We start from the raw sequence: 24,013 nt of genomic DNA on the forward strand, positions 1-24,013 counted from the left end.
GGCTGTATTGTGGTGCGCAACCAAAGGCATCGCTGGGATTCGAAACGCAGGATCTCCTGTTTACTAGGCTAGCCTGGAAGCACGTTCGCCCTACGGGAAGGCGACTCAGACGATCCAGGCTTCCAGAGAAGAGGCCAGGGGTTGGCTGACTGGGCGCTGGACAGCTTTAAGGCGTTTGCCGACAACTGAGTCGGGGCGGTTAGCAAAATTAACCACTCGCTGCCCCTGCTTGCGGGTCGCTTTCGGAAAAGCTTGCGCTTGCTGGGCTGGAACCCCGCCCAAGGCACCGCTGGGATTTAAACCCAGGATCTCGTGTTTACTAGACAGGCGCTTTAACCAACTAAGCCACGGCGCCACCCCGCATGCTAGGCGAGGGGAGGGTGGCTTAGAGGATTCATGAATCAACACTTCGAACGTCCTGCTGCCTTCACTTGATGCAAGACAGTGATTGCCATACCTCACTGAATTGGATCTTGGGCATGTTTTGCTACCTTTTAAATATGATTGACATTTTTTTTTTAAATCAATGTACGTTGAGAACAGGAGGCCTCAAAATGGTTTCTGCTGTCCGAGAGCAACACTGCGCAGTACGGGCTTAACAAAATGCCAAAAAGCAAGACTCTGGTGGGACTCGAACCCACAACCTTTGAATGGCCTCATCTGGCAGTCTAGAAGTCCAATGCGCTATCCATTGCGCCACAGAGCCCGTCGGTATGCCAGGCTGGGCCACTGAGGGCTTTTCTTAAAGATTTGTGCCCGTCCAGCTCAACCGAGTGCCACGCTGTGTGGGCAGAAAGACAGGTCCTCAGGTCTTTGCACGGTTCAAAAACAGAGCGTCGCCGGGGTCCCCATTCAACAGCGAGGCCAGAGACAGCCACCGGTGGAAAGGCACCGCTGGGATTCGAACCCAGGATCTCCTGTTTACAAGACAGGCGCTTTGACCAGCTAAGCCACGGCGCCTCCTCGGTGGGACCCGTTAGCCTGCGATGCTATCCTCCAAAAGCAGGTGAGAGGGTAGTGTTGCAAGCGAAACCTCCCGCGGTCCACAAGCTCCTCTGTGTCGCCATTCGCCGTCCGTTTTTTGGTAAAGCACGAGCTCGGCTGTATTGTGGTGCGCAACCAAAGGCATCGCTGGGATTCGAAACGCAGGATCTCCTGTTTACTAGGCTAGCCTGGAAGCACGTTCGCCCTACGGGAAGGCGACTCAGACGATCCAGGCTTCCAGAGAAGAGGCCAGGGGTTGGCTGACTGGGCGCTGGACAGCTTTAAGGCGTTTGCCGACAACTGAGTCGGGGCGGTTAGCAAAATTAACCACTCGCTGCCCCTGCTTGCGGGTCGCTTTCGGAAAAGCTTGCGCTTGCTGGGCTGGAACCCCGCCCAAGGCACCGCTGGGATTTAAACCCAGGATCTCGTGTTTACTAGACAGGCGCTTTAACCAACTAAGCCACGGCGCCACCCCGCATGCTAGGCGAGGGGAGGGTGGCTTAGAGGATTCATGAATCAACACTTCGAACGTCCTGCTGCCTTCACTTGATGCAAGACAGTGATTGCCATACCTCACTGAATTGGATCTTGGGCATGTTTTGCTACCTTTTAAATATGATTGACATTTTTTTTTTAAATCAATGTACGTTGAGAACAGGAGGCCTCAAAATGGTTTCTGCTGTCCGAGAGCAACACTGCGCAGTACGGGCTTAACAAAATGCCAAAAAGCAAGACTCTGGTGGGACTCGAACCCACAACCTTTGAATGGCCTCATCTGGCAGTCTAGAAGTCCAATGCGCTATCCATTACGCCACAGAGCCCGTCGGTATGCCAGGCTGGGCCACTGAGGGCTTTTCTTAAAGATTTGTGCCCGTCCAGCTCAACCGAGTGCCACGCTGTGTGGGCAGAAAGACAGGTCCTCAGGTCTTTGCACGGTTCAAAAACAGAGCGTCGCCGGGGTCCCCATTCAACAGCGAGGCCAGAGACAGCCACCGGTGGAAGGGCACCGCTGGGATTCGAACCCAGGATCTCCTGTTTACAATACAGGCGCTTTGACCAGCTAAGCCACGGCGCCTCCTCGGTGGGACCCGTTAGCCTGCGATGCTATCCTCCAAAAGCAGGTGAGAGGGTAGTGTTGCAAGCGAAACCTCCCGCGGTCCACAAGCTCCTCTGTGTCGCCATTCGCCGTCCGTTTTTTGGTAAAGCACGAGCTCGGCTGTATTGTGGTGCGCAACCAAAGGCATCGCTGGGATTCGAAACGCAGGATCTCCTGTTTACTAGGCTAGCCTGGAAGCACGTTCGCCCTACGGGAAGGCGACTCAGACGATCCAGGCTTCCAGAGAAGAGGCCAGGGGTTGGCTGACTGGGCGCTGGACAGCTTTAAGGCGTTTGCCGACAACTGAGTCGGGGTCGGTTAGCAAAATTAACCACTCGCTGCCCCTGCTTGCGGGTCGCTTTCGGAAAGAATTGCGCTTGCTGGGCTGGAACCCCGCCCAAGGCACCGCTGGGATTTGAACCCAGGATCTCCTGTTTACGAGACAGGTGCTTTAACCAACTAAGCCACGGCGCCAAACCACAAGCAGGGTTATCGGGACAGTGACTCAGAGGGTTAAAACATCCAGAGGCGGATGCTAAAAGAAAATGTCTACAAATTTCTACTGCCTGAGGGCAAAACTCCACAGTATGAGAGCTACCAGAAAGCCACGACTCTGGTGAGACTTGAACCCAAAACCATTGAATGACCTCATCTGGCAGTGACTCAGAGGATGCATGAATCAACACTTCAAACATCCTGTTGCGTGCACAGAAAGACAGGTCCTCAGGTCTGTGCACAGCGGAGGCAGGCTTACTGGACTGGAGCGCCACCCCAGGCACCGTTGGGATTCGAACCTAGGATCTCCTGTGTACTACAGAGGAGCTTTAACCAACTAAGCCACGGCGCCTCCTCGGTGAGACTCGATAGCCTGGGATGCTATCCTCCAAAAGCAGGTGAGAGGGTAGTGTTGCAAGAGAAACCTCCCGCGGTCCACAAGCTCCTCTGTGTCCCCGTTCGCCGTCCGTTTTTTGGTAAAGCACGAGCTCGGCTGTATTGTGGTGCGCAACCAAAGGCACTGCTGGGATTCTAACCCAGGATCTCCTGTTTACTAGACAGGCGCTTTAACCAACTAAGCCACGGCGCCACCCCGCATGCTAGGCGAGGGGAGGGCGGCTTAGAGGATTCATGAATCAACACTTCGAACGTCCTGCTGCCTTCACTTGATGCAAGACAGTGATTGCCATACCTCACTGAATTGGATCTTGGGCATGTTTTGCTAACTTTTAAATATGATTGACATTTTTTTTTTTAAATCAATGTACGCTGAGAACAGGAGGCCTCAAAATGGTTTATGCCAGGCTGGGCCACTGAGGGCTTTTCTTAAAGATTTGTGCCCGTCCAGCTCAACCGAGTGCCACGCTGTGTGGGCAGAAAGACAGGTCCTCAGGTCTTTGCACGGTTCAAAAACAGAGCGTCGCCGGGGTCCCCATTCAACAGCGAGGCCAGAGACAGCCACCGGTGGAAAGGCACCGCTGGGATTCGAACCCAGGATCTCCTGTTTACAAGACAGGCGCTTTGCCCAGCTAAGCCACGGCGCCTCCTCGGTAGGACCCGTTAGCCTGCGATGCTATCCTCCAAAAGCAGGTGAGAGGGTAGTGTTGCAAGAGAAACCTCCCGCGGTCCACAAGCTCCTCTATGTCGCCATTCGCCGTCCGTTTTTTGGTAAAGCACGAGCTCGGCTGTATTGTGGTGCGCAACCAAAGGCATCGCTGGGATTCGAAACGCAGGATCTCCTGTTTACTAGGCTAGCCTGGAAGCACGTTCGCCCTACGGGAAGGCGACTCAGACGATCCAGGCTTCCAGAGAAGAGGCCAGGGGTTGGCTGACTGGGCGCTGGACAGCTTTAAGGCGTTTGCCGACAACTGAGTCGGGGCGGTTAGCAAAATTAACCACTCGCTGCCCCTGCTTGCGGGTCGCTTTCGGAAAAACTTGCGCTTGCTGGGCTGGAACCCCGCCCAAAGCACCGCTGGGATTTAAACCCAGGATCTCGTGTTTACTAGACAGGCGCTTTAACCAACTAAGCCACGGCGCCACCCCGCATGCTAGGCGAGGGGAGGGTGGCTTAGAGGATTCATGAATCAACACTTCGAACGTCCTGCTGCCTTCACTTGATGCAAGACAGTGATTGCCATACCTCACTGAATTGGATCTTGGGCATGTTTTGCTACCTTTTAAATATGATTGACATTTTTTTTTTAAATCAATGTACGTTGAGAACAGGAGGCCTCAAAATGGTTTCTGCTGTCCGAGAGCAACACTGCGCAGTACGGGCTTAACAAAATGCCAAAAAGCAAGACTCTGGTGGGACTCGAACCCACAACCTTTGAATGGCCTCATCTGGCAGTCTAGAAGTCCAATGCGCTATCCATTGTGCCACAGAGCCCGTCGGTATGCCAGGCTGGGCCACTGAGGGCTTTTCTTAAAGATTTGTGCCCGTCCAGCTCAACCGAGTGCCACGCTGTGTGGGCAGAGAGACAGGTCCTCAGGTCTTTGCACGGTTCAAAAACAGAGCGTCGCCGGGGTCCCCATTCAACAGCGAGGCCAGAGACAGCCACCGGTGGAAAGGCACCGCTGGGATTCGAACCCAGGATCTCCTGTTTACAAGACAGGCGCTTTGACCAGCTAAGCCACGGCGCCTCCTCGGTGGGACCCGTTAGCCTGCGATGCTATCCTCCAAAAGCAGGTGAGAGGGTAGTGTTGCAAGAGAAACCTCCCGCGGTCCACAAGCTCCTCTGTGTCGCCATTCGCTGTCCGTTTTTTGGTAAAGCACGAGCTCGGCTGTATTGTGGTGCGCAACCAAAGGCATCGCTGGGATTTCGAAACGCAGGATCTCCTGTTTACTAGACTAGCCTGGAAGCACGTTCGCCCTACGGGAAGGCGACTCAGACGATCCAGGCTTCCAGAGAAGAGGCCAGGGGTTGGCTGACTGGGCGCTGGACAGCTTTAAGGCGTTTGCCGACAACTGAGTCGGGGCGGTTAGCAAAATTATCCACTCGCTGCCCCTGCTTGCGGGTCGCTTTCAGAAAGAATTGCGCTTGCTGGGCTGGAACCCCGCCCAAGGCACCGCTGGGATTTGAACCCAGGATCTCCTGTTTACGAGACAGGTGCTTTAACCAACTAAGCCACGGCGCCAAACCACAAGCAGGGTTATCGGGACAGTGACTCAGAGGGTTAAAACATCCAGAGGCGGATGCTAAAAGAAAATGTCTACAAATTTCTACTGCCTGAGGGCAAAACTCCACAGTATGAGAGCTACCAGAAAGCCACGACTCTGGTGAGACTTGAACCCAAAACCATTGAATGACCTCATCTGGCAGTGACTTAGAGGATGCATGAATCAACACTTCAAACATCCTGTTGCGTGCACAGAAAGACAGGTCCTCAGGTCTGTGCACAGCGGAGGCAGGCTTACTGGACTGGAGCGCCTGGGATGCTATCCTCCAAAAGCAGGTGAGAGGGTAGAGTTGCAAGAGAAACCTCCCGCGGTCCACAAGCTCCTCTGTGTCCCCGTTCGCTTTTTGGTAAAGCACGAGCTCGGCTGTATTGTGGCACGCAACCAAAGGCACCGCTGGGATTCGAACCCAGGATCTCCTGTTTACTAGACAGGCGCTTTAACCAACTAAGCCACGGCGCCACCCCGCATGCTAGGCGAGGGGAGGGCGGCTTAGAGGATTCATGAATCAACACTTCGAACGTCCTGCTGCCTTCACTTGATGCAAGACAGTGATTGCCATACCTCACTGAATTGGATATTGGGCATGTTTTGCTACCTTTTAAATATGATTGACATTTTTTTTTTAAATCAATGTACGCTGAGAACAGGAGGCCTCAAAATGGTTTATGCCAGGCTGGGCCACTGAGGGCTTTTCTTAAAGATTTGTGCCCGTCCAGCTCAACCGAGTGGCACGCTGTGTGGGCAGAAAGACAGGTCCTCAGGTCTTTGCACGGTTCAAAAACAGAGCGTCGCCGGGGTCCCCATTCAACAGCGAGGCCAGAGACAGCCACCGGTGGAAAGGCACCGCTGGGATTCGAACCCAGGATCTCCTGTTTACAAGACAGGCGCTTTGACCAGCTAAGCCACGGCGCCTCCTCGGTAGGACCCGTTAGCCTGCGATGCTATCCTCCAAAAGCAGGTGAGAGGGTAGTGTTGCAAGAGAAACCTCCCGCGGTCCACAAGCTCCTCTATGTCGCCATACGCCGTCCGTTTTTTGGTAAAACACGAGCTCGGCTGTATTGTGGTGCGCAACCAAAGGCATCGCTGGGATTCGAAACGCAGGATCTCCTGTTTACTAGGCTAGCCTGGAAGCACGTTCGCCCTACGGGAAGGCGACTCAGACGATCCAGGCTTCCAGAGAAGAGGCCAGGGGTTGGCTGACTGGGCGCTGGACAGCTTTAAGGCGTTTGCCGACAACTGAGTCGGGGCGGTTAGCAAAATTAACCACTCGCTGCCCCTGCTTGCGGGTCGCTTTCGGAAAAGCTTGCGCTTGCTGGGCTGGAACCCCGCCCAAGGCACCGCTGGGATTTAAACCCAGGATCTCGTGTTTACTAGACAGGCGCTTTAACCAACTAAGCCACGGCGCCACCCCGCATGCTAGGCGAGGGGAGGGTGGCTTAGAGGATTCATGAATCAACACTTCGAACGTCCTGCTGCCTTCACTTGATGCAAGACAGTGATTGCCATACCTCACTGAATTGGATCTTGGGCATGTTTTGCTACCTTTTAAATATGATTGACATTTTTTTTTTAAATCAATGTACGTTGAGAACAGGAGGCCTCAAAATGGTTTCTGCTGTCCGAGAGCAACACTGCGCAGTACGGGCTTAACAAAATGCCAAAAAGCAAGACTCTGGTGGGACTCGAACCCACAACCTTTGAATGGCCTCATCTGGCAGTCTAGAAGTCCAATGCGCTATCCATTGCGCCACAGAGCCCGTCGGTATGCCAGGCTGGGCCACTGAGGGCTTTTCTTAAAGATTTGTGCCCGTCCAGCTCAACCGAGTGCCACGCTGTGTGGGCAGAAAGACAGGTCCTCAGGTCTTTGCACGGTTCAAAAACAGAGCGTCGCCGGGGTCCCCATTCAACAGCGAGGCCAGAGACAGCCACCGGTGGAAGGGCACCGCTGGGATTCGAACCCAGGATCTCCTGTTTACAAGACAGGCGCTTTGACCAGCTAAGCCACGGCGCCTCCTCGGTGGGACCCGTTAGCCTGCGATGCTATCCTCCAAAAGCAGGTGAGAGGGTAGTGTTGCAAGCGAAACCTCCCGCGGTCCACAAGCTCCTCTGTGTCGCCATTCGCCGTCCGTTTTTTGGTAAAGCACGAGCTCGGCTGTATTGTGGTGCGCAACCAAAGGCATCGCTGGGATTCGAAACGCAGGATCTCCTGTTTACTAGGCTAGCCTGGAAGCACGTTCGCCCTACGGGAAGGCGACTCAGACGATCCAGGCTTCCAGAGAAGAGGCCAGGGGTTGGCTGACTGGGCGCTGGACAGCTTTAAGGCGTTTGCCGACAACTGAGTCGGGGTCGGTTAGCAAAATTAACCACTCGCTGCCCCTGCTTGCGGGTCGCTTTCGGAAAGAATTGCGCTTGCTGGGCTGGAACCCCGCCCAAGGCACCGCTGGGATTTGAACCCAGGATCTCCTGTTTACGAGACAGGTGCTTTAACCAACTAAGCCACGGCGCCAAACCACAAGCAGGGTTATCGGGACAGTGACTCAGAGGGTTAAAACATCCAGAGGCGGATGCTAAAAGAAAATGTCTACAAATTTCTACTGCCTGAGGGCAAAACTCCACAGTATGAGAGCTACCAGAAAGCCACGACTCTGGTGAGACTTGAACCCAAAACCATTGAATGACCTCATCTGGCAGTGACTCAGAGGATGCATGAATCAACACTTCAAACATCCTGTTGCGTGCACAGAAAGACAGGTCCTCAGGTCTGTGCACAGCGGAGGCAGGCTTACTGGACTGGAGCGCCACCCCAGGCACCGTTGGGATTCGAACCTAGGATCTCCTGTGTACTACAGAGGAGCTTTAACCAACTAAGCCACGGCGCCTCCTCGGTGAGACTCGATAGCCTGGGATGCTATCCTCCAAAAGCAGGTGAGAGGGTAGAGTTGCAAGAGAAACCTCCCGCGGTCCACAAGCTCCTCTGTGTCCCCGTTCGCTTTTTGGTAAAGCACGAGCTCGGCTGTATTGTGGCGCGCAACCAAAGGCACCGCTGGGATTCGAACCCAGGATCTCCTGTTTACTAGACAGGCGCTTTAACCAACTAAGCCACGGCGCCACCCCGCATGCTAGGCGAGGGGAGGGCGGCTTAGAGGATTCATGAATCAACACTTCGAACGTCCTGCTGCCTTCACTTGATGCAAGACAGTGATTGCCATACCTCACTGAATTGGATATTGGGCATGTTTTGCTACCTTTTAAATATGATTGACATTTTTTTTTTAAATCAATGTACGTTGAGAACAGGAGGCCTCAAAATGGTTTATGCCAGGCTGGGCCACTGAGGGCTTTTCTTAAAGATTTGTGCCCGTCCAGCTCAACCGAGTGGCACGCTGTGTGGGCAGAAAGACAGGTCCTCAGGTCTTTGCACGGTTCAAAAACAGAGCGTCGCCGGGGTCCCCATTCAACAGCGAGGCCAGAGACAGCCACCGGTGGAAAGGCACCGCTGGGATTCGAACCCAGGATCTCCTGTTTACAAGACAGGCGCTTTGACCAGCTAAGCCACGGCGCCTCCTCGGTAGGACCTGTTAGCCTGCGATGCTATCCTCCAAAAGCAGGTGAGAGGGTAGTGTTGCAAGAGAAACCTCCCGCGGTCCACAAGCTCCTCTATGTCGCCATACGCCGTCCGTTTTTTGGTAAAACACGAGCTCGGCTGTATTGTGGTGCGCAACCAAAGGCATCGCTGGGATTCGAAACGCAGGATCTCCTGTTTACTAGGCTAGCCTGGAAGCACGTTCGCCCTACGGGAAGGCGACTCAGACGATCCAGGCTTCCAGAGAAGAGGCCAGGGGTTGGCTGACTGGGCGCTGGACAGCTTTAAGGCGTTTGCCGACAACTGAGTCGGGGCGGTTAGCAAAATTAACCACTCGCTGCCCCTGCTTGCGGGTCGCTTTCGGAAAAGCTTGCGCTTGCCGGGCTGGAACCCCGCCCAAGGCACCGCTGGGATTTAAACCCAGGATCTCGTGTTTACTAGACAGGCGCTTTAACCAACTAAGCCACGGCGCCACCCCGCATGCTAGGCGAGGGGAGGGTGGCTTAGAGGATTCATGAATCAACACTTCGAACGTCCTGCTGCCTTCACTTGATGCAAGACAGTGATTGCCATACCTCACTGAATTGGATCTTGGGCATGTTTTGCTACCTTTTAAATATGATTGACATTTTTTTTTTAAATCAATGTACGTTGAGAACAGGAGGCCTCAAAATGGTTTCTGCTGTCCGAGAGCAACACTGCGCAGTACGGGCTTAACAAAATGCCAAAAAGCAAGACTCTGGTGGGACTCGAACCCACAACCTTTGAATGGCCTCATCTGGCAGTCTAGAAGTCCAATGCGCTATCCATTGCGCCACAGAGCCCGTCGGTATGCCAGGCTGGGCCACTGAGGGCTTTTCTTAAAGATTTGTGCCCGTCCAGCTCAACCGAGTGCCACGCTGTGTGGGCAGAAAGACAGGTCCTCAGGTCTTTGCACGGTTCAAAAACAGAGCGTCGCCGGGGTCCCCATTCAACAGCGAGGCCAGAGACAGCCACCGGTGGAAGGGCACCGCTGGGATTCGAACCCAGGATCTCCTGTTTACAAGACAGGCGCTTTGACCAGCTAAGCCACGGCGCCTCCTCGGTGGGACCCGTTAGCCTGCGATGCTATCCTCCAAAAGCAGGTGAGAGGGTAGTGTTGCAAGCGAAACCTCCCGCGGTCCACAAGCTCCTCTGTGTCGCCATTCGCCGTCCGTTTTTTGGTAAAGCACGAGCTCGGCTGTATTGTGGTGCGCAACCAAAGGCATCGCTGGGATTCGAAACGCAGGATCTCCTGTTTACTAGGCTAGCCTGGAAGCACGTTCGCCCTACGGGAAGGCGACTCAGACGATCCAGGCTTCCAGAGAAGAGGCCAGGGGTTGGCTGACTGGGCGCTGGACAGCTTTAAGGCGTTTGCCGACAACTGAGTCGGGGTCGGTTAGCAAAATTAACCACTCGCTGCCCCTGCTTGCGGGTCGCTTTCGGAAAGAATTGCGCTTGCTGGGCTGGAACCCCGCCCAAGGCACCGCTGGGATTTGAACCCAGGATCTCCTGTTTACGAGACAGGTGCTTTAACCAACTAAGCCACGGCGCCAAACCACAAGCAGGGTTATCGGGACAGTGACTCAGAGGGTTAAAACATCCAGAGGCGGATGCTAAAAGAAAATGTCTACAAATTTCTACTGCCTGAGGGCAAAACTCCACAGTATGAGAGCTACCAGAAAGCCACGACTCTGGTGAGACTTGAACCCAAAACCATTGAATGACCTCATCTGGCAGTGACTCAGAGGATGCATGAATCAACACTTCAAACATCCTGTTGCGTGCACAGAAAGACAGGTCCTCAGGTCTGTGCACAGCGGAGGCAGGCTTACTGGACTGGAGCGCCACCCCAGGCACCGTTGGGATTCGAACCTAGGATCTCCTGTGTACTACAGAGGAGCTTTAACCAACTAAGCCACGGCGCCTCCTCGGTGAGACTCGATAGCCTGGGATGCTATCCTCCAAAAGCAGGTGAGAGGGTAGTGTTGCAAGAGAAACCTCCCGCGGTCCACAAGCTCCTCTGTGTCCCCGTTCGCCGTCCGTTTTTTGGTAAAGCACGAGCTCGGCTGTATTGTGGTGCGCAACCAAAGGCACTGCTGGGATTCTAACCCAGGATCTCCTGTTTACTAGACAGGCGCTTTAACCAACTAAGCCACGGCGCCACCCCGCATGCTAGGCGAGGGGAGGGCGGCTTAGAGGATTCATGAATCAACACTTCGAACGTCCTGCTGCCTTCACTTGATGCAAGACAGTGATTGCCATACCTCACTGAATTGGATCTTGGGCATGTTTTGCTAACTTTTAAATATGATTGACATTTTTTTTTTAAATCAATGTACGCTGAGAACAGGAGGCCTCAAAATGGTTTATGCCAGGCTGGGCCACTGAGGGCTTTTCTTAAAGATTTGTGCCCGTCCAGCTCAACCGAGTGCCACGCTGTGTGGGCAGAAAGACAGGTCCTCAGGTCTTTGCACGGTTCAAAAACAGAGCGTCGCCGGGGTCCCCATTCAACAGCGAGGCCAGAGACAGCCACCGGTGGAAAGGCACCGCTGGGATTCGAACCCAGGATCTCCTGTTTACAAGACAGGCGCTTTGCCCAGCTAAGCCACGGCGCCTCCTCGGTAGGACCCGTTAGCCTGCGATGCTATCCTCCAAAAGCAGGTGAGAGGGTAGTGTTGCAAGAGAAACCTCCCGCGGTCCACAAGCTCCTCTATGTCGCCATTCGCCGTCCGTTTTTTGGTAAAGCACGAGCTCGGCTGTATTGTGGTGCGCAACCAAAGGCATCGCTGGGATTCGAAACGCAGGATCTCCTGTTTACTAGGCTAGCCTGGAAGCACGTTCGCCCTACGGGAAGGCGACTCAGACGATCCAGGCTTCCAGAGAAGAGGCCAGGGGTTGGCTGACTGGGCGCTGGACAGCTTTAAGGCGTTTGCCGACAACTGAGTCGGGGCGGTTAGCAAAATTAACCACTCGCTGCCCCTGCTTGCGGGTCGCTTTCGGAAAAGCTTGCGCTTGCTGGGCTGGAACCCCGCCCAAGGCACCGCTGGGATTTAAACCCAGGATCTCGTGTTTACTAGACAGGCGCTTTAACCAACTAAGCCACGGCGCCACCCCGCATGCTAGGCGAGGGGAGGGTGGCTTAGAGGATTCATGAATCAACACTTCGAACGTCCTGCTGCCTTCACTTGATGCAAGACAGTGATTGCCATACCTCACTGAATTGGATCTTGGGCATGTTTTGCTACCTTTTAAATATGATTGACATTTTTTTTTTAAATCAATGTACGTTGAGAACAGGAGGCCTCAAAATGGTTTCTGCTGTCCGAGAGCAACACTGCGCAGTACGGGCTTAACAAAATGCCAAAAAGCAAGACTCTGGTGGGACTCGAACCCACAACCTTTGAATGGCCTCATCTGGCAGTCTAGAAGTCCAATGCGCTATCCATTGCGCCACAGAGCCCGTCGGTATGCCAGGCTGGGCCACTGAGGGCTTTTCTTAAAGATTTGTGCCCGTCCAGCTCAACCGAGTGCCACGCTGTGTGGGCAGAAAGACAGGTCCTCAGGTCTTTGCACGGTTCAAAAACAGAGCGTCGCCGGGGTCCCCATTCAACAGCGAGGCCAGAGACAGCCACCGGTGGAAAGGCACCGCTGGGATTCGAACCCAGGATCTCCTGTTTACAAGACAGGCGCTTTGACCAGCTAAGCCACGGCGCCTCCTCGGTGGGACCCGTTAGCCTGCGATGCTATCCTCCAAAAGCAGGTGAGAGGGTAGTGTTGCAAGCGAAACCTCCCGCGGTCCACAAGCTCCTCTGTGTCGCCATTCGCCGTCCGTTTTTTGGTAAAGCACGAGCTCGGCTGTATTGTGGTGCGCAACCAAAGGCATCGCTGGGATTCGAAACGCAGGATCTCCTGTTTACTAGGCTAGCCTGGAAGCACGTTCGCCCTACGGGAAGGCGACTCAGACGATCCAGGCTTCCAGAGAAGAGGCCAGGGGTTGGCTGACTGGGCGCTGGACAGCTTTAAGGCGTTTGCCGACAACTGAGTCGGGGTCGGTTAGCAAAATTAACCACTCGCTGCCCCTGCTTGCGGGTCGCTTTCGGAAAGAATTGCGCTTGCTGGGCTGGAACCCCGCCCAAGGCACCGCTGGGATTTGAGCCCAGGATCTCCTGTTTACGAGACAGGTGCTTTAACCAACTAAGCCACGGCGCCAAACCACAAGCAGGGTTATCGGGACAGTGACTCAGAGGGTTAAAACATCCAGAGGCGGATGCTAAAAGAAAATGTCTACAAATTTCTACTGCCTGAGGGCAAAACTCCACAGTATGAGAGCTACCAGAAAGCCACGACTCTGGTGAGACTTGAACCCAAAACCTTTGAATGACCTCATCTGGCAGTGACTCAGAGGATGCATGAATCAACACTTCAAACATCCTGTTGCGTGCACAGAAAGACAGGTCCTCAGGTCTGTGCACAGCGGAGGCAGGCTTACTGGACTGGAGCGCCACCCCAGGCACCGTTGGGATTCGAACCTAGGATCTCCTGTGTACTACAGAGGAGCTTTAACCAACTAAGCCACGGCGCCTCCTCGGTGAGACTCGATAGCCTGGGATGCTATCCTCCAAAAGCAGGTGAGAGGGTAGAGTTGCAAGAGAAACCTCCCGCGGTCCACAAGCTCCTCTGTGTCCCCGTTCGCTTTTTGGTAAAGCACGAGCTCGGCTGTATTGTGGCGCGCAACCAAAGGCACCGCTGGGATTCGAACCCAGGATCTCCTGTTTACTAGACAGGCGCTTTAACCAACTAAGCCACGGCGCCACCCCGCATGCTAGGCGAGGGGAGGGCGGCTTAGAGGATTCATGAATCAACACTTCGAACGTCCTGCTGCCTTCACTTGATGCAAGACAGTGATTGCCATACCTCACTGAATTGGATATTGGGCATGTTTTGCTACCTTTTAAATATGATTGACATTTTTTTTTTAAATCAATGTACGTTGAGAACAGGAGGCCTCAAAATGGTTTATGCCAGGCTGGGCCACTGAGGGCTTTTCTTAAAGATTTGTGCCCGTCCAGCTCAACCGAGTGGCACGCTGTGTGGGCAGAAAGACAGGTCCTCAGGTCTTTGCACGGTTCAAAAACAGAGCGTCGCCGGGGTCCCCATTCAACAGCGAGGCCAGAGACAGCCACCGGTGGAAAGGCACCGCTGGGATTCGAACCCAGGATCTCCTGTTTACAAGACAGGCGCTTTGACCAGCTAAGCCACGGCGCCTCCTCGGTAGGACCCGTTAGCCTGCGATGCTATCCTCCAAAAGCAGGTGAGAGGGTAGTGTTGCAAGAGAAACCTCCCGCGGTCCACAAGCTCCTCTATGTCGCCATACGCCGTCCGTTTTTTGGTAAAACACGAGCTCGGCTGTATTGTGGTGCGCAACCAAAGGCATCGCTGGGATTCGAAACGCAGGATCTCCTGTTTACTAGGCTAGCCTGGAAGCACGTTCGCCCTACGGGAAGGCGACTCAGACGATCCAGGCTTCCAGAGAAGAGGCCAGGGGTTGGCTGACTGGGCGCTGGACAGCTTTAAGGCGTTTGCCGACAACTGAGTCGGGGCGGTTAGCAAAATTAACCACTCGCTGCCCCTGCTTGCGGGTCGCTTTCGGAAAAGCTTGCGCTTGCCGGGCTGGAACCCCGCCCAAGGCACCGCTGGGATTTAAACCCAGGATCTCGTGTTTACTAGACAGGCGCTTTAACCAACTAAGCCACGGCGCCACCCCGCATGCTAGGCGAGGGGAGGGTGGCTTAGAGGATTCATGAATCAACACTTCGAACGTCCTGCTGCCTTCACTTGATGCAAGACAGTGATTGCCATACCTCACTGAATTGGATCTTGGGCATGTTTTGCTACCTTTTAAATATGATTGACATTTTTTTTTTAAATCAATGTACGTTGAGAACAGGAGGCCTCAAAATGGTTTCTGCTGTCCGAGAGCAACACTGCGCAGTACGGGCTTAACAAAATGCCAAAAAGCAAGACTCTGGTGGGACTCGAACCCACAACCTTTGAATGGCCTCATCTGGCAGTCTAGAAGTCCAATGCGCTATCCATTGCGCCACAGAGCCCGTCGGTATGCCAGGCTGGGCCACTGAGGGCTTTTCTTAAAGATTTGTGCCCGTCCAGCTCAACCGAGTGCCACGCTGTGTGGGCAGAAAGACAGGTCCTCAGGTCTTTGCACGGTTCAAAAACAGAGCGTCGCCGGGGTCCCCATTCAACAGCGAGGCCAGAGACAGCCACCGGTGGAAGGGCACCGCTGGGATTCGAACCCAGGATCTCCTGTTTACAAGACAGGCGCTTTGACCAGCTAAGCCACGGCGCCTCCTCGGTGGGACCCGTTAGCCTGCGATGCTATCCTCCAAAAGCAGGTGAGAGGGTAGTGTTGCAAGCGAAACCTCCCGCGGTCCACAAGCTCCTCTGTGTCGCCATTCGCCGTCCGTTTTTTGGTAAAGCACGAGCTCGGCTGTATTGTGGTGCGCAACCAAAGGCATCGCTGGGATTCGAAACGCAGGATCTCCTGTTTACTAGGCTAGCCTGGAAGCACGTTCGCCCTACGGGAAGGCGACTCAGACGATCCAGGCTTCCAGAGAAGAGGCCAGGGGTTGGCTGACTGGGCGCTGGACAGCTTTAAGGCGTTTGCCGACAACTGAGTCGGGGTCGGTTAGCAAAATTAACCACTCGCTGCCCCTGCTTGCGGGTCGCTTTCGGAAAGAATTGCGCTTGCTGGGCTGGAACCCCGCCCAAGGCACCGCTGGGATTTGAACCCAGGATCTCCTGTTTACGAGACAGGTGCTTTAACCAACTAAGCCACGGCGCCAAACCACAAGCAGGGTTATCGGGACAGTGACTCAGAGGGTTAAAACATCCAGAGGCGGATGCTAAAAGAAAATGTCTACAAATTTCTACTGCCTGAGGGCAAAACTCCACAGTATGAGAGCTACCAGAAAGCCACGACTCTGGTGAGACTTGAACCCAAAACCATTGAATGACCTCATCTGGCAGTGACTCAGAGGATGCATGAATCAACACTTCAAACATCCTGTTGCGTGCACAGAAAGACAGGTCCTCAGGTCTGTGCACAGCGGAGGCAGGCTTACTGGACTGGAGCGCCACCCCAGGCACCGTTGGGATTCGAACCTAGGATCTCCTGTGTACTACAGAGGAGCTTTAACCAACTAAGCCACGGCGCCTCCTCGGTGAGACTCGATAGCCTGGGATGCTATCCTCCAAAAGCAGGTGAGAGGGTAGTGTTGCAAGAGAAACCTCCCGCGGTCCACAAGCTCCTCTGTGTCCCCGTTCGCCGTCCGTTTTTTGGTAAAGCACGAGCTCGGCTGTATTGTGGTGCGCAACCAAAGGCACTGCTGGGATTCTAACCCAGGATCTCCTGTTTACTAGACAGGCGCTTTAACCAACTAAGCCACGGCGCCACCCCGCATGCTAGGCGAGGGGAGGGCGGCTTAGAGGATTCATGAATCAACACTTCGAACGTCCTGCTGCCTTCACTTGATGCAAGACAGTGATTGCCATACCTCACTGAATTGGATCTTGGGCATGTTTTGCTAACTTTTAAATATGATTGACATTTTTTTTTTTAAATCAATGTACGCTGAGAACAGGAGGCCTCAAAATGGTTTATGCCAGGCTGGGCCACTGAGGGCTTTTCTTAAAGATTTGTGCCCGTCCAGCTCAACCGAGTGCCACGCTGTGTGGGCAGAAAGACAGGTCCTCAGGTCTTTGCACGGTTCAAAAACAGAGCGTCGCCGGGGTCCCCATTCAACAGCGAGGCCAGAGACAGCCACCGGTGGAAAGGCACCGCTGGGATTCGAACCCAGGATCTCCTGTTTACAAGACAGGCGCTTTGCCCAGCTAAGCCACGGCGCCTCCTCGGTAGGACCCGTTAGCCTGCGATGCTATCCTCCAAAAGCAGGTGAGAGGGTAGTGTTGCAAGAGAAACCTCCCGCGGTCCACAAGCTCCTCTATGTCGCCATTCGCCGTCCGTTTTTTGGTAAAGCACGAGCTCGGCTGTATTGTGGTGCGCAACCAAAGGCATCGCTGGGATTCGAAACGCAGGATCTCCTGTTTACTAGGCTAGCCTGGAAGCACGTTCGCCCTACGGGAAGGCGACTCAGACGATCCAGGCTTCCAGAGAAGAGGCCAGGGGTTGGCTGACTGGGCGCTGGACAGCTTTAAGGCGTTTGCCGACAACTGAGTCGGGGCGGTTAGCAAAATTAACCACTCGCTGCCCCTGCTTGCGGGTCGCTTTCGGAAAAACTTGCGCTTGCTGGGCTGGAACCCCGCCCAAAGCACCGCTGGGATTTAAACCCAGGATCTCGTGTTTACTAGACAGGCGCTTTAACCAACTAAGCCACGGCGCCACCCCGCATGCTAGGCGAGGGGAGGGTGGCTTAGAGGATTCATGAATCAACACTTCGAACGTCCTGCTGCCTTCACTTGATGCAAGACAGTGATTGCCATACCTCACTGAATTGGATCTTGGGCATGTTTTGCTACCTTTTAAATATGATTGACATTTTTTTTTTAAATCAATGTACGTTGAGAACAGGAGGCCTCAAAATGGTTTCTGCTGTCCGAGAGCAACACTGCGCAGTACGGGCTTAACAAAATGCCAAAAAGCAAGACTCTGGTGGGACTCGAACCCACAACCTTTGAATGGCCTCATCTGGCAGTCTAGAAGTCCAATGCGCTATCCATTGTGCCACAGAGCCCGTCGGTATGCCAGGCTGGGCCACTGAGGGCTTTTCTTAAAGATTTGTGCCCGTCCAGCTCAACCGAGTGCCACGCTGTGTGGGCAGAGAGACAGGTCCTCAGGTCTTTGCACGGTTCAAAAACAGAGCGTCGCCGGGGTCCCCATTCAACAGCGAGGCCAGAGACAGCCACCGGTGGAAAGGCACCGCTGGGATTCGAACCCAGGATCTCCTGTTTACAAGACAGGCGCTTTGACCAGCTAAGCCACGGCGCCTCCTCGGTGGGACCCGTTAGCCTGCGATGCTATCCTCCAAAAGCAGGTGAGAGGGTAGTGTTGCAAGAGAAACCTCCCGCGGTCCACAAGCTCCTCTGTGTCGCCATTCGCTGTCCGTTTTTTGGTAAAGCACGAGCTCGGCTGTATTGTGGTGCGCAACCAAAGGCATCGCTGGGATTTCGAAACGCAGGATCTCCTGTTTACTAGACTAGCCTGGAAGCACGTTCGCCCTACGGGAAGGCGACTCAGACGATCCAGGCTTCCAGAGAAGAGGCCAGGGGTTGGCTGACTGGGCGCTGGACAGCTTTAAGGCGTTTGCCGACAACTGAGTCGGGGCGGTTAGCAAAATTATCCACTCGCTGCCCCTGCTTGCGGGTCGCTTTCAGAAAGAATTGCGCTTGCTGGGCTGGAACCCCGCCCAAGGCACCGCTGGGATTTGAACCCAGGATCTCCTGTTTACGAGACAGGTGCTTTAACCAACTAAGCCACGGCGCCAAACCACAAGCAGGGTTATCGGGACAGTGACTCAGAGGGTTAAAACATCCAGAGGCGGATGCTAAAAGAAAATGTCTACAAATTTCTACTGCCTGAGGGCAAAACTCCACAGTATGAGAGCTACCAGAAAGCCACGACTCTGGTGAGACTTGAACCCAAAACCATTGAATGACCTCATCTGGCAGTGACTCAGAGGATGCATGAATCAACACTTCAAACATCCTGTTGCGTGCACAGAAAGACAGGTCCTCAGGTCTGTGCACAGCGGAGGCAGGCTTACTGGACTGGAGCGCCACCCCAGGCACCGTTGGGATTCGAACCTAGGATCTCCTGTGTACTACAGAGGAGCTTTAACCAACTAAGCCACGGCGCCTCCTCGGTGAGACTCGATAGCCTGGGATGCTATCCTCCAAAAGCAGGTGAGAGGGTAGAGTTGCAAGAGAAACCTCCCGCGGTCCACAAGCTCCTCTGTGTCCCCGTTCGCTTTTTGGTAAAGCACGAGCTCGGCTGTATTGTGGCGCGCAACCAAAGGCACCGCTGGGATTCGAACCCAGGATCTCCTGTTTACTAGACAGGCGCTTTAACCAACTAAGCCACGGCGCCACCCCGCATGCTAGGCGAGGGGAGGGCGGCTTAGAGGATTCATGAATCAACACTTCGAACGTCCTGCTGCCTTCACTTGATGCAAGACAGTGATTGCCATACCTCACTGAATTGGATATTGGGCATGTTTTGCTACCTTTTAAATATGATTGACATTTTTTTTTTAAATCAATGTACGTTGAGAACAGGAGGCCTCAAAATGGTTTATGCCAGGCTGGGCCACTGAGGGCTTTTCTTAAAGATTTGTGCCCGTCCAGCTCAACCGAGTGGCACGCTGTGTGGGCAGAAAGACAGGTCCTCAGGTCTTTGCACGGTTCAAAAACAGAGCGTCGCCGGGGTCCCCATTCAACAGCGAGGCCAGAGACAGCCACCGGTGGAAAGGCACCGCTGGGATTCGAACCCAGGATCTCCTGTTTACAAGACAGGCGCTTTGACCAGCTAAGCCACGGCGCCTCCTCGGTAGGACCTGTTAGCCTGCGATGCTATCCTCCAAAAGCAGGTGAGAGGGTAGTGTTGCAAGAGAAACCTCCCGCGGTCCACAAGCTCCTCTATGTCGCCATACGCCGTCCGTTTTTTGGTAAAACACGAGCTCGGCTGTATTGTGGTGCGCAACCAAAGGCATCGCTGGGATTCGAAACGCAGGATCTCCTGTTTACTAGGCTAGCCTGGAAGCACGTTCGCCCTACGGGAAGGCGACTCAGACGATCCAGGCTTCCAGAGAAGAGGCCAGGGGTTGGCTGACTGGGCGCTGGACAGCTTTAAGGCGTTTGCCGACAACTGAGTCGGGGCGGTTAGCAAAATTAACCACTCGCTGCCCCTGCTTGCGGGTCGCTTTCGGAAAAGCTTGCGCTTGCTGGGCTGGAACCCCGCCCAAGGTACCGCTGGGATTTAAACCCAGGATCTCGTGTTTACTAGACAGGCGCTTTAACCAACTAAGCCACGGCGCCACCCCGCATGCTAGGCGAGGGGAGGGTGGCTTAGAGGATTCATGAATCAACACTTCGAACGTCCTGCTGCCTTCACTTGATGCAAGACAGTGATTGCCATACCTCACTGAATTGGATCTTGGGCATGTTTTGCTACCTTTTAAATATGATTGACATTTTTTTTTTAAATCAATGTACGTTGAGAACAGGAGGCCTCAAAATGGTTTCTGCTGTCCGAGAGCAACACTGCGCAGTACGGGCTTAACAAAATGCCAAAAAGCAAGACTCTGGTGGGACTCGAACCCACAACCTTTGAATGGCCTCATCTGGCAGTCTAGAAGTCCAATGCGCTATCCATTGCGCCACAGAGCCCGTCGGTATGCCAGGCTGGGCCACTGAGGGCTTTTCTTAAAGATTTGTGCCCGTCCAGCTCAACCGAGTGCCACGCTGTGTGGGCAGAAAGACAGGTCCTCAGGTCTTTGCACGGTTCAAAAACAGAGCGTCGCCGGGGTCCCCATTCAACAGCGAGGCCAGAGACAGCCACCGGTGGAAGGGCACCGCTGGGATTCGAACCCAGGATCTCCTGTTTACAAGACAGGCGCTTTGACCAGCTAAGCCACGGCGCCTCCTCGGTGGGACCCGTTAGCCTGCGATGCTATCCTCCAAAAGCAGGTGAGAGGGTAGTGTTGCAAGCGAAACCTCCCGCGGTCCACAAGCTCCTCTGTGTCGCCATTCGCCGTCCGTTTTTTGGTAAAGCACGAGCTCGGCTGTATTGTGGTGCGCAACCAAAGGCATCGCTGGGATTCGAAACGCAGGATCTCCTGTTTACTAGGCTAGCCTGGAAGCACGTTCGCCCTACGGGAAGGCGACTCAGACGATCCAGGCTTCCAGAGAAGAGGCCAGGGGTTGGCTGACTGGGCGCTGGACAGCTTTAAGGCGTTTGCCGACAACTGAGTCGGGGTCGGTTAGCAAAATTAACCACTCGCTGCCCCTGCTTGCGGGTCGCTTTCGGAAAGAATTGCGCTTGCTGGGCTGGAACCCCGCCCAAGGCACCGCTGGGATTTGAACCCAGGATCTCCTGTTTACGAGACAGGTGCTTTAACCAACTAAGCCACGGCGCCAAACCACAAGCAGGGTTATCGGGACAGTGACTCAGAGGGTTAAAACATCCAGAGGCGGATGCTAAAAGAAAATGTCTACAAATTTCTACTGCCTGAGGGCAAAACTCCACAGTATGAGAGCTACCAGAAAGCCACGACTCTGGTGAGACTTGAACCCAAAACCATTGAATGACCTCATCTGGCAGTGACTCAGAGGATGCATGAATCAACACTTCAAACATCCTGTTGCGTGCACAGAAAGACAGGTCCTCAGGTCTGTGCACAGCGGAGGTAGGCTTACTGGACTGGAGCGCCACCCCAGGCACCGTTGGGATTCGAACCTAGGATCTCCTGTGTACTACAGAGGAGCTTTAACCAACTAAGCCACGGCGCCTCCTCGGTGAGACTCGATAGCCTGGGATGCTATCCTCCAAAAGCAGGTGAGAGGGTAGTGTTGCAAGAGAAACCTCCCGCGGTCCACAAGCTCCTCTGTGTCCCCGTTCGCCGTCCGTTTTTTGGTAAAGCACGAGCTCGGCTGTATTGTGGCGCGCAACCAAAGGCACCGCTGGGATTCGAACCCAGGATCTCCTGTTTACTAGACAGGCGCTTTAACCAACTAAGCCACGGCGCCTCCTCGGTGAGACTCGATAGCCTGGGATGCTATCCTCCAAAAGCAGGTGAGAGGGTAGTGTTGCAAGAGAAACCTCCCGCGGTCCACAAGCTCCTCTGTGTCCCCGTTCGCCGTCCGTTTTTTGGTAAAGCACGAGCTCGGCTGTATTGTGGCGCGCAACCAAAGGCACCGCTGGGATTCGAACCCAGGATCTCCTGTTTACTAGACAGGCGCTTTAACCAACTAAGCCACGGCGCCACCCCGCATGCTAGGCGAGGGGAGGGCGGCTTAGAGGATTCATGAATCAACACTTCGAACGTCCTGCTGCCTTCACTTGATTCAAGACAGTGATTGCCATACCTCACTGAATTGGATCTTGGGCATGTTTTGCTACCTTTTAAATATGATTGACATTTTTTTTTTAAATCAATGTACGCTGAGAACAGGAGGCCTCAAAATGGTTTATGCCAGGCTGGGCCACTGAGGGCTTTTCTTAAAGATTTGTGCCCGTCCAGCTCAACCGAGTGCCACGCTGTGTGGGCAGAAAGACAGGTCCTCAGGTCTTTGCACGGTTCAAAAACAGAGCGTCGCCGGGGTCCCCATTCAACAGCGAGGCCAGAGACAGCCACCGGTGGAAAGGCACCGCTGGGATTCGAACCCAGGATCTCCTGTTTACAAGACAGGCGCTTTGACCAGCTAAGCCACGGCGCCTCCTCGGTAGGACCTGTTAGCCTGCGATGCTATCCTCCAAAAGCAGGTGAGAGGGTAGTGTTGCAAGAGAAACCTCCCGCGGTCCACAAGCTCCTCTATGTCGCCATACGCCGTCCGTTTTTTGGTAAAACACGAGCTCGGCTGTATTGTGGTGCGCAACCAAAGGCATCGCTGGGATTCGAAACGCAGGATCTCCTGTTTACTAGGCTAGCCTGGAAGCACGTTCGCCCTACGGGAAGGCGACTCAGACGATCCAGGCTTCCAGAGAAGAGGCCAGGGGTTGGCTGACTGGGCGCTGGACAGCTTTAAGGCGTTTGCCGACAACTGAGTCGGGGCGGTTAGCAAAATTAACCACTCGCTGCCCCTGCTTGCGGGTCGCTTTCGGAAAAGCTTGCGCTTGCTGGGCTGGAACCCCGCCCAAGGCACCGCTGGGATTTAAACCCAGGATCTCGTGTTTACTAGACAGGCGCTTTAACCAACTAAGCCACGGCGCCACCCCGCATGCTAGGCGAGGGGAGGGTGGCTTAGAGGATTCATGAATCAACACTTCGAACGTCCTGCTGCCTTCACTTGATGCAAGACAGTGATTGCCATACCTCACTGAATTGGATCTTGGGCATGTTTTGCTACCTTTTAAATATGATTGACATTTTTTTTTAAATCAATGTACGTTGAGAACAGGAGGCCTCAAAATGGTTTCTGCTGTCCGAGAGCAACACTGCGCAGTACGGGCTTAACAAAATGCCAAAAAGCAAGACTCTGGTGGGACTCGAACCCACAACCTTTGAATGGCCTCATCTGGCAGTCTAGAAGTCCAATGCGCTATCCATTGCGCCACAGAGCCCGTCGGTATGCCAGGCTGGGCCACTGAGGGCTTTTCTTAAAGATTTGTGCCCGTCCAGCTCAACCGAGTGCCACGCTGTGTGGGCAGAAAGACAGGTCCTCAGGTCTTTGCACGGTTCAAAAACAGAGCGTCGCCGGGGTCCCCATTCAACAGCGAGGCCAGAGACAGCCACCGGTGGAAAGGCACCGCTGGGATTCGAACCCAGGATCTCCTGTTTACAAGACAGGCGCTTTGACCAGCTAAGCCACGGCGCCTCCTCGGTGGGACCCGTTAGCCTGCGATGCTATCCTCCAAAAGCAGGTGAGAGGGTAGTGTTGCAAGCGAAACCTCCCGCGGTCCACAAGCTCCTCTGTGTCGCCATTCGCCGTCCGTTTTTTGGTAAAGCACGAGCTCGGCTGTATTGTGGTGCGCAACCAAAGGCATCGCTGGGATTCGAAACGCAGGATCTCCTGTTTACTAGGCTAGCCTGGAAGCACGTTCGCCCTACGGGAAGGCGACTCAGACGATCCAGGCTTCCAGAGAAGAGGCCAGGGGTTGGCTGACTGGGCGCTGGACAGCTTTAAGGCGTTTGCCGACAACTGAGTCGGGGTCGGTTAGCAAAATTAACCACTCTCTGCCCCTGCTTGCGAGTCGCTTTCGGAAAGAATTGCGCTTGCTGGGCTGGAACCCCGCCCAAGGCACCGCTGGGATTTGAACCCAGGATCTCCTGTTTACGAGACAGGAGCTTTAACCAACTAAGCCACGGCGCCAAACCACAAGCAGGGTTATCGGGACAGTGACTCAGAGGGTTAAAACATCCAGAGGCGGATGCTAAAAGAAAATGTCTACAAATTTCTACTGCCT

General features: G+C 54.2%; 53 non-coding genes across 53 annotated transcripts; all 53 read right to left on the reverse strand.

Moving 5' to 3' along the window:
• Positions 1-281: 281 nt before the first annotated feature.
• Positions 282-355, reverse strand: trnat-agu (transfer RNA threonine (anticodon AGU)). Its single transcript has one exon. It is a non-coding gene; the product is annotated as a tRNA-Thr (tRNA).
• Positions 356-616: 261 nt separating this feature from the next.
• On the reverse strand, positions 617-706 carry trnar-ucu (transfer RNA arginine (anticodon UCU)). The gene is given in 2 exon segments: positions 617-652; positions 670-706. It is a non-coding gene; the product is annotated as a tRNA-Arg (tRNA).
• A 180-nt stretch (positions 707-886) lies between these two features.
• On the reverse strand, positions 887-960 carry trnat-ugu (transfer RNA threonine (anticodon UGU)). Its single transcript has one exon. It is a non-coding gene; the product is annotated as a tRNA-Thr (tRNA).
• Positions 961-1,380: 420 nt separating this feature from the next.
• On the reverse strand, positions 1,381-1,454 carry trnat-agu (transfer RNA threonine (anticodon AGU)). Its single transcript has one exon. It is a non-coding gene; the product is annotated as a tRNA-Thr (tRNA).
• A 261-nt stretch (positions 1,455-1,715) lies between these two features.
• On the reverse strand, positions 1,716-1,805 carry trnar-ucu (transfer RNA arginine (anticodon UCU)). The gene is given in 2 exon segments: positions 1,716-1,751; positions 1,769-1,805. It is a non-coding gene; the product is annotated as a tRNA-Arg (tRNA).
• A 180-nt stretch (positions 1,806-1,985) lies between these two features.
• On the reverse strand, positions 1,986-2,059 carry trnat-ugu (transfer RNA threonine (anticodon UGU)). The gene has a single exon. It is a non-coding gene; the product is annotated as a tRNA-Thr (tRNA).
• Positions 2,060-2,480: 421 nt separating this feature from the next.
• Positions 2,481-2,554, reverse strand: trnat-cgu (transfer RNA threonine (anticodon CGU)). The gene has a single exon. It is a non-coding gene; the product is annotated as a tRNA-Thr (tRNA).
• Positions 2,555-3,090: 536 nt separating this feature from the next.
• On the reverse strand, positions 3,091-3,164 carry trnat-agu (transfer RNA threonine (anticodon AGU)). The gene has a single exon. It is a non-coding gene; the product is annotated as a tRNA-Thr (tRNA).
• A 380-nt stretch (positions 3,165-3,544) lies between these two features.
• trnat-ugu (transfer RNA threonine (anticodon UGU)) lies at positions 3,545-3,618 on the reverse strand. Its single transcript has one exon. It is a non-coding gene; the product is annotated as a tRNA-Thr (tRNA).
• A 755-nt stretch (positions 3,619-4,373) lies between these two features.
• Positions 4,374-4,463, reverse strand: trnar-ucu (transfer RNA arginine (anticodon UCU)). The gene is given in 2 exon segments: positions 4,374-4,409; positions 4,427-4,463. It is a non-coding gene; the product is annotated as a tRNA-Arg (tRNA).
• A 180-nt stretch (positions 4,464-4,643) lies between these two features.
• trnat-ugu (transfer RNA threonine (anticodon UGU)) lies at positions 4,644-4,717 on the reverse strand. Its single transcript has one exon. It is a non-coding gene; the product is annotated as a tRNA-Thr (tRNA).
• Positions 4,718-5,138: 421 nt separating this feature from the next.
• On the reverse strand, positions 5,139-5,212 carry trnat-cgu (transfer RNA threonine (anticodon CGU)). The gene has a single exon. It is a non-coding gene; the product is annotated as a tRNA-Thr (tRNA).
• Positions 5,213-5,640: 428 nt separating this feature from the next.
• trnat-agu (transfer RNA threonine (anticodon AGU)) lies at positions 5,641-5,714 on the reverse strand. The gene has a single exon. It is a non-coding gene; the product is annotated as a tRNA-Thr (tRNA).
• A 379-nt stretch (positions 5,715-6,093) lies between these two features.
• trnat-ugu (transfer RNA threonine (anticodon UGU)) lies at positions 6,094-6,167 on the reverse strand. The gene has a single exon. It is a non-coding gene; the product is annotated as a tRNA-Thr (tRNA).
• A 420-nt stretch (positions 6,168-6,587) lies between these two features.
• Positions 6,588-6,661, reverse strand: trnat-agu (transfer RNA threonine (anticodon AGU)). Its single transcript has one exon. It is a non-coding gene; the product is annotated as a tRNA-Thr (tRNA).
• Positions 6,662-6,922: 261 nt separating this feature from the next.
• Positions 6,923-7,012, reverse strand: trnar-ucu (transfer RNA arginine (anticodon UCU)). The gene is given in 2 exon segments: positions 6,923-6,958; positions 6,976-7,012. It is a non-coding gene; the product is annotated as a tRNA-Arg (tRNA).
• Positions 7,013-7,192: 180 nt separating this feature from the next.
• trnat-ugu (transfer RNA threonine (anticodon UGU)) lies at positions 7,193-7,266 on the reverse strand. Its single transcript has one exon. It is a non-coding gene; the product is annotated as a tRNA-Thr (tRNA).
• A 421-nt stretch (positions 7,267-7,687) lies between these two features.
• trnat-cgu (transfer RNA threonine (anticodon CGU)) lies at positions 7,688-7,761 on the reverse strand. The gene has a single exon. It is a non-coding gene; the product is annotated as a tRNA-Thr (tRNA).
• A 529-nt stretch (positions 7,762-8,290) lies between these two features.
• Positions 8,291-8,364, reverse strand: trnat-agu (transfer RNA threonine (anticodon AGU)). Its single transcript has one exon. It is a non-coding gene; the product is annotated as a tRNA-Thr (tRNA).
• Positions 8,365-8,743: 379 nt separating this feature from the next.
• Positions 8,744-8,817, reverse strand: trnat-ugu (transfer RNA threonine (anticodon UGU)). The gene has a single exon. It is a non-coding gene; the product is annotated as a tRNA-Thr (tRNA).
• Positions 8,818-9,237: 420 nt separating this feature from the next.
• trnat-agu (transfer RNA threonine (anticodon AGU)) lies at positions 9,238-9,311 on the reverse strand. The gene has a single exon. It is a non-coding gene; the product is annotated as a tRNA-Thr (tRNA).
• A 261-nt stretch (positions 9,312-9,572) lies between these two features.
• On the reverse strand, positions 9,573-9,662 carry trnar-ucu (transfer RNA arginine (anticodon UCU)). Its single transcript is given in 2 exon segments — positions 9,573-9,608; positions 9,626-9,662. It is a non-coding gene; the product is annotated as a tRNA-Arg (tRNA).
• A 180-nt stretch (positions 9,663-9,842) lies between these two features.
• Positions 9,843-9,916, reverse strand: trnat-ugu (transfer RNA threonine (anticodon UGU)). The gene has a single exon. It is a non-coding gene; the product is annotated as a tRNA-Thr (tRNA).
• Positions 9,917-10,337: 421 nt separating this feature from the next.
• On the reverse strand, positions 10,338-10,411 carry trnat-cgu (transfer RNA threonine (anticodon CGU)). The gene has a single exon. It is a non-coding gene; the product is annotated as a tRNA-Thr (tRNA).
• Positions 10,412-10,947: 536 nt separating this feature from the next.
• On the reverse strand, positions 10,948-11,021 carry trnat-agu (transfer RNA threonine (anticodon AGU)). The gene has a single exon. It is a non-coding gene; the product is annotated as a tRNA-Thr (tRNA).
• A 379-nt stretch (positions 11,022-11,400) lies between these two features.
• Positions 11,401-11,474, reverse strand: trnat-ugu (transfer RNA threonine (anticodon UGU)). Its single transcript has one exon. It is a non-coding gene; the product is annotated as a tRNA-Thr (tRNA).
• A 420-nt stretch (positions 11,475-11,894) lies between these two features.
• On the reverse strand, positions 11,895-11,968 carry trnat-agu (transfer RNA threonine (anticodon AGU)). The gene has a single exon. It is a non-coding gene; the product is annotated as a tRNA-Thr (tRNA).
• A 261-nt stretch (positions 11,969-12,229) lies between these two features.
• On the reverse strand, positions 12,230-12,319 carry trnar-ucu (transfer RNA arginine (anticodon UCU)). Its single transcript is given in 2 exon segments — positions 12,230-12,265; positions 12,283-12,319. It is a non-coding gene; the product is annotated as a tRNA-Arg (tRNA).
• A 180-nt stretch (positions 12,320-12,499) lies between these two features.
• Positions 12,500-12,573, reverse strand: trnat-ugu (transfer RNA threonine (anticodon UGU)). Its single transcript has one exon. It is a non-coding gene; the product is annotated as a tRNA-Thr (tRNA).
• Positions 12,574-12,994: 421 nt separating this feature from the next.
• Positions 12,995-13,068, reverse strand: trnat-cgu (transfer RNA threonine (anticodon CGU)). Its single transcript has one exon. It is a non-coding gene; the product is annotated as a tRNA-Thr (tRNA).
• A 529-nt stretch (positions 13,069-13,597) lies between these two features.
• trnat-agu (transfer RNA threonine (anticodon AGU)) lies at positions 13,598-13,671 on the reverse strand. Its single transcript has one exon. It is a non-coding gene; the product is annotated as a tRNA-Thr (tRNA).
• A 379-nt stretch (positions 13,672-14,050) lies between these two features.
• trnat-ugu (transfer RNA threonine (anticodon UGU)) lies at positions 14,051-14,124 on the reverse strand. Its single transcript has one exon. It is a non-coding gene; the product is annotated as a tRNA-Thr (tRNA).
• Positions 14,125-14,544: 420 nt separating this feature from the next.
• On the reverse strand, positions 14,545-14,618 carry trnat-agu (transfer RNA threonine (anticodon AGU)). The gene has a single exon. It is a non-coding gene; the product is annotated as a tRNA-Thr (tRNA).
• Positions 14,619-14,879: 261 nt separating this feature from the next.
• On the reverse strand, positions 14,880-14,969 carry trnar-ucu (transfer RNA arginine (anticodon UCU)). Its single transcript is given in 2 exon segments — positions 14,880-14,915; positions 14,933-14,969. It is a non-coding gene; the product is annotated as a tRNA-Arg (tRNA).
• Positions 14,970-15,149: 180 nt separating this feature from the next.
• Positions 15,150-15,223, reverse strand: trnat-ugu (transfer RNA threonine (anticodon UGU)). The gene has a single exon. It is a non-coding gene; the product is annotated as a tRNA-Thr (tRNA).
• A 421-nt stretch (positions 15,224-15,644) lies between these two features.
• On the reverse strand, positions 15,645-15,718 carry trnat-cgu (transfer RNA threonine (anticodon CGU)). Its single transcript has one exon. It is a non-coding gene; the product is annotated as a tRNA-Thr (tRNA).
• A 536-nt stretch (positions 15,719-16,254) lies between these two features.
• Positions 16,255-16,328, reverse strand: trnat-agu (transfer RNA threonine (anticodon AGU)). Its single transcript has one exon. It is a non-coding gene; the product is annotated as a tRNA-Thr (tRNA).
• A 380-nt stretch (positions 16,329-16,708) lies between these two features.
• Positions 16,709-16,782, reverse strand: trnat-ugu (transfer RNA threonine (anticodon UGU)). The gene has a single exon. It is a non-coding gene; the product is annotated as a tRNA-Thr (tRNA).
• Positions 16,783-17,537: 755 nt separating this feature from the next.
• trnar-ucu (transfer RNA arginine (anticodon UCU)) lies at positions 17,538-17,627 on the reverse strand. The gene is given in 2 exon segments: positions 17,538-17,573; positions 17,591-17,627. It is a non-coding gene; the product is annotated as a tRNA-Arg (tRNA).
• Positions 17,628-17,807: 180 nt separating this feature from the next.
• Positions 17,808-17,881, reverse strand: trnat-ugu (transfer RNA threonine (anticodon UGU)). The gene has a single exon. It is a non-coding gene; the product is annotated as a tRNA-Thr (tRNA).
• A 421-nt stretch (positions 17,882-18,302) lies between these two features.
• Positions 18,303-18,376, reverse strand: trnat-cgu (transfer RNA threonine (anticodon CGU)). Its single transcript has one exon. It is a non-coding gene; the product is annotated as a tRNA-Thr (tRNA).
• A 529-nt stretch (positions 18,377-18,905) lies between these two features.
• trnat-agu (transfer RNA threonine (anticodon AGU)) lies at positions 18,906-18,979 on the reverse strand. Its single transcript has one exon. It is a non-coding gene; the product is annotated as a tRNA-Thr (tRNA).
• A 379-nt stretch (positions 18,980-19,358) lies between these two features.
• On the reverse strand, positions 19,359-19,432 carry trnat-ugu (transfer RNA threonine (anticodon UGU)). The gene has a single exon. It is a non-coding gene; the product is annotated as a tRNA-Thr (tRNA).
• Positions 19,433-20,187: 755 nt separating this feature from the next.
• trnar-ucu (transfer RNA arginine (anticodon UCU)) lies at positions 20,188-20,277 on the reverse strand. Its single transcript is given in 2 exon segments — positions 20,188-20,223; positions 20,241-20,277. It is a non-coding gene; the product is annotated as a tRNA-Arg (tRNA).
• Positions 20,278-20,457: 180 nt separating this feature from the next.
• Positions 20,458-20,531, reverse strand: trnat-ugu (transfer RNA threonine (anticodon UGU)). The gene has a single exon. It is a non-coding gene; the product is annotated as a tRNA-Thr (tRNA).
• Positions 20,532-20,952: 421 nt separating this feature from the next.
• On the reverse strand, positions 20,953-21,026 carry trnat-cgu (transfer RNA threonine (anticodon CGU)). The gene has a single exon. It is a non-coding gene; the product is annotated as a tRNA-Thr (tRNA).
• Positions 21,027-21,562: 536 nt separating this feature from the next.
• trnat-agu (transfer RNA threonine (anticodon AGU)) lies at positions 21,563-21,636 on the reverse strand. Its single transcript has one exon. It is a non-coding gene; the product is annotated as a tRNA-Thr (tRNA).
• A 163-nt stretch (positions 21,637-21,799) lies between these two features.
• trnat-agu (transfer RNA threonine (anticodon AGU)) lies at positions 21,800-21,873 on the reverse strand. The gene has a single exon. It is a non-coding gene; the product is annotated as a tRNA-Thr (tRNA).
• A 379-nt stretch (positions 21,874-22,252) lies between these two features.
• On the reverse strand, positions 22,253-22,326 carry trnat-ugu (transfer RNA threonine (anticodon UGU)). The gene has a single exon. It is a non-coding gene; the product is annotated as a tRNA-Thr (tRNA).
• Positions 22,327-22,746: 420 nt separating this feature from the next.
• Positions 22,747-22,820, reverse strand: trnat-agu (transfer RNA threonine (anticodon AGU)). Its single transcript has one exon. It is a non-coding gene; the product is annotated as a tRNA-Thr (tRNA).
• A 260-nt stretch (positions 22,821-23,080) lies between these two features.
• On the reverse strand, positions 23,081-23,170 carry trnar-ucu (transfer RNA arginine (anticodon UCU)). Its single transcript is given in 2 exon segments — positions 23,081-23,116; positions 23,134-23,170. It is a non-coding gene; the product is annotated as a tRNA-Arg (tRNA).
• Positions 23,171-23,350: 180 nt separating this feature from the next.
• Positions 23,351-23,424, reverse strand: trnat-ugu (transfer RNA threonine (anticodon UGU)). The gene has a single exon. It is a non-coding gene; the product is annotated as a tRNA-Thr (tRNA).
• A 421-nt stretch (positions 23,425-23,845) lies between these two features.
• On the reverse strand, positions 23,846-23,919 carry trnat-cgu (transfer RNA threonine (anticodon CGU)). The gene has a single exon. It is a non-coding gene; the product is annotated as a tRNA-Thr (tRNA).
• Between the last annotated feature and the right edge of the window lie 94 nt (positions 23,920-24,013).

This window comes from Garra rufa, unplaced genomic scaffold (assembly GCF_049309525.1).
Source record: "Garra rufa unplaced genomic scaffold, GarRuf1.0 hap1_unplaced_003, whole genome shotgun sequence".
NCBI classification, from domain to species: Eukaryota; Metazoa; Chordata; class Actinopteri; order Cypriniformes; family Cyprinidae; genus Garra; species Garra rufa.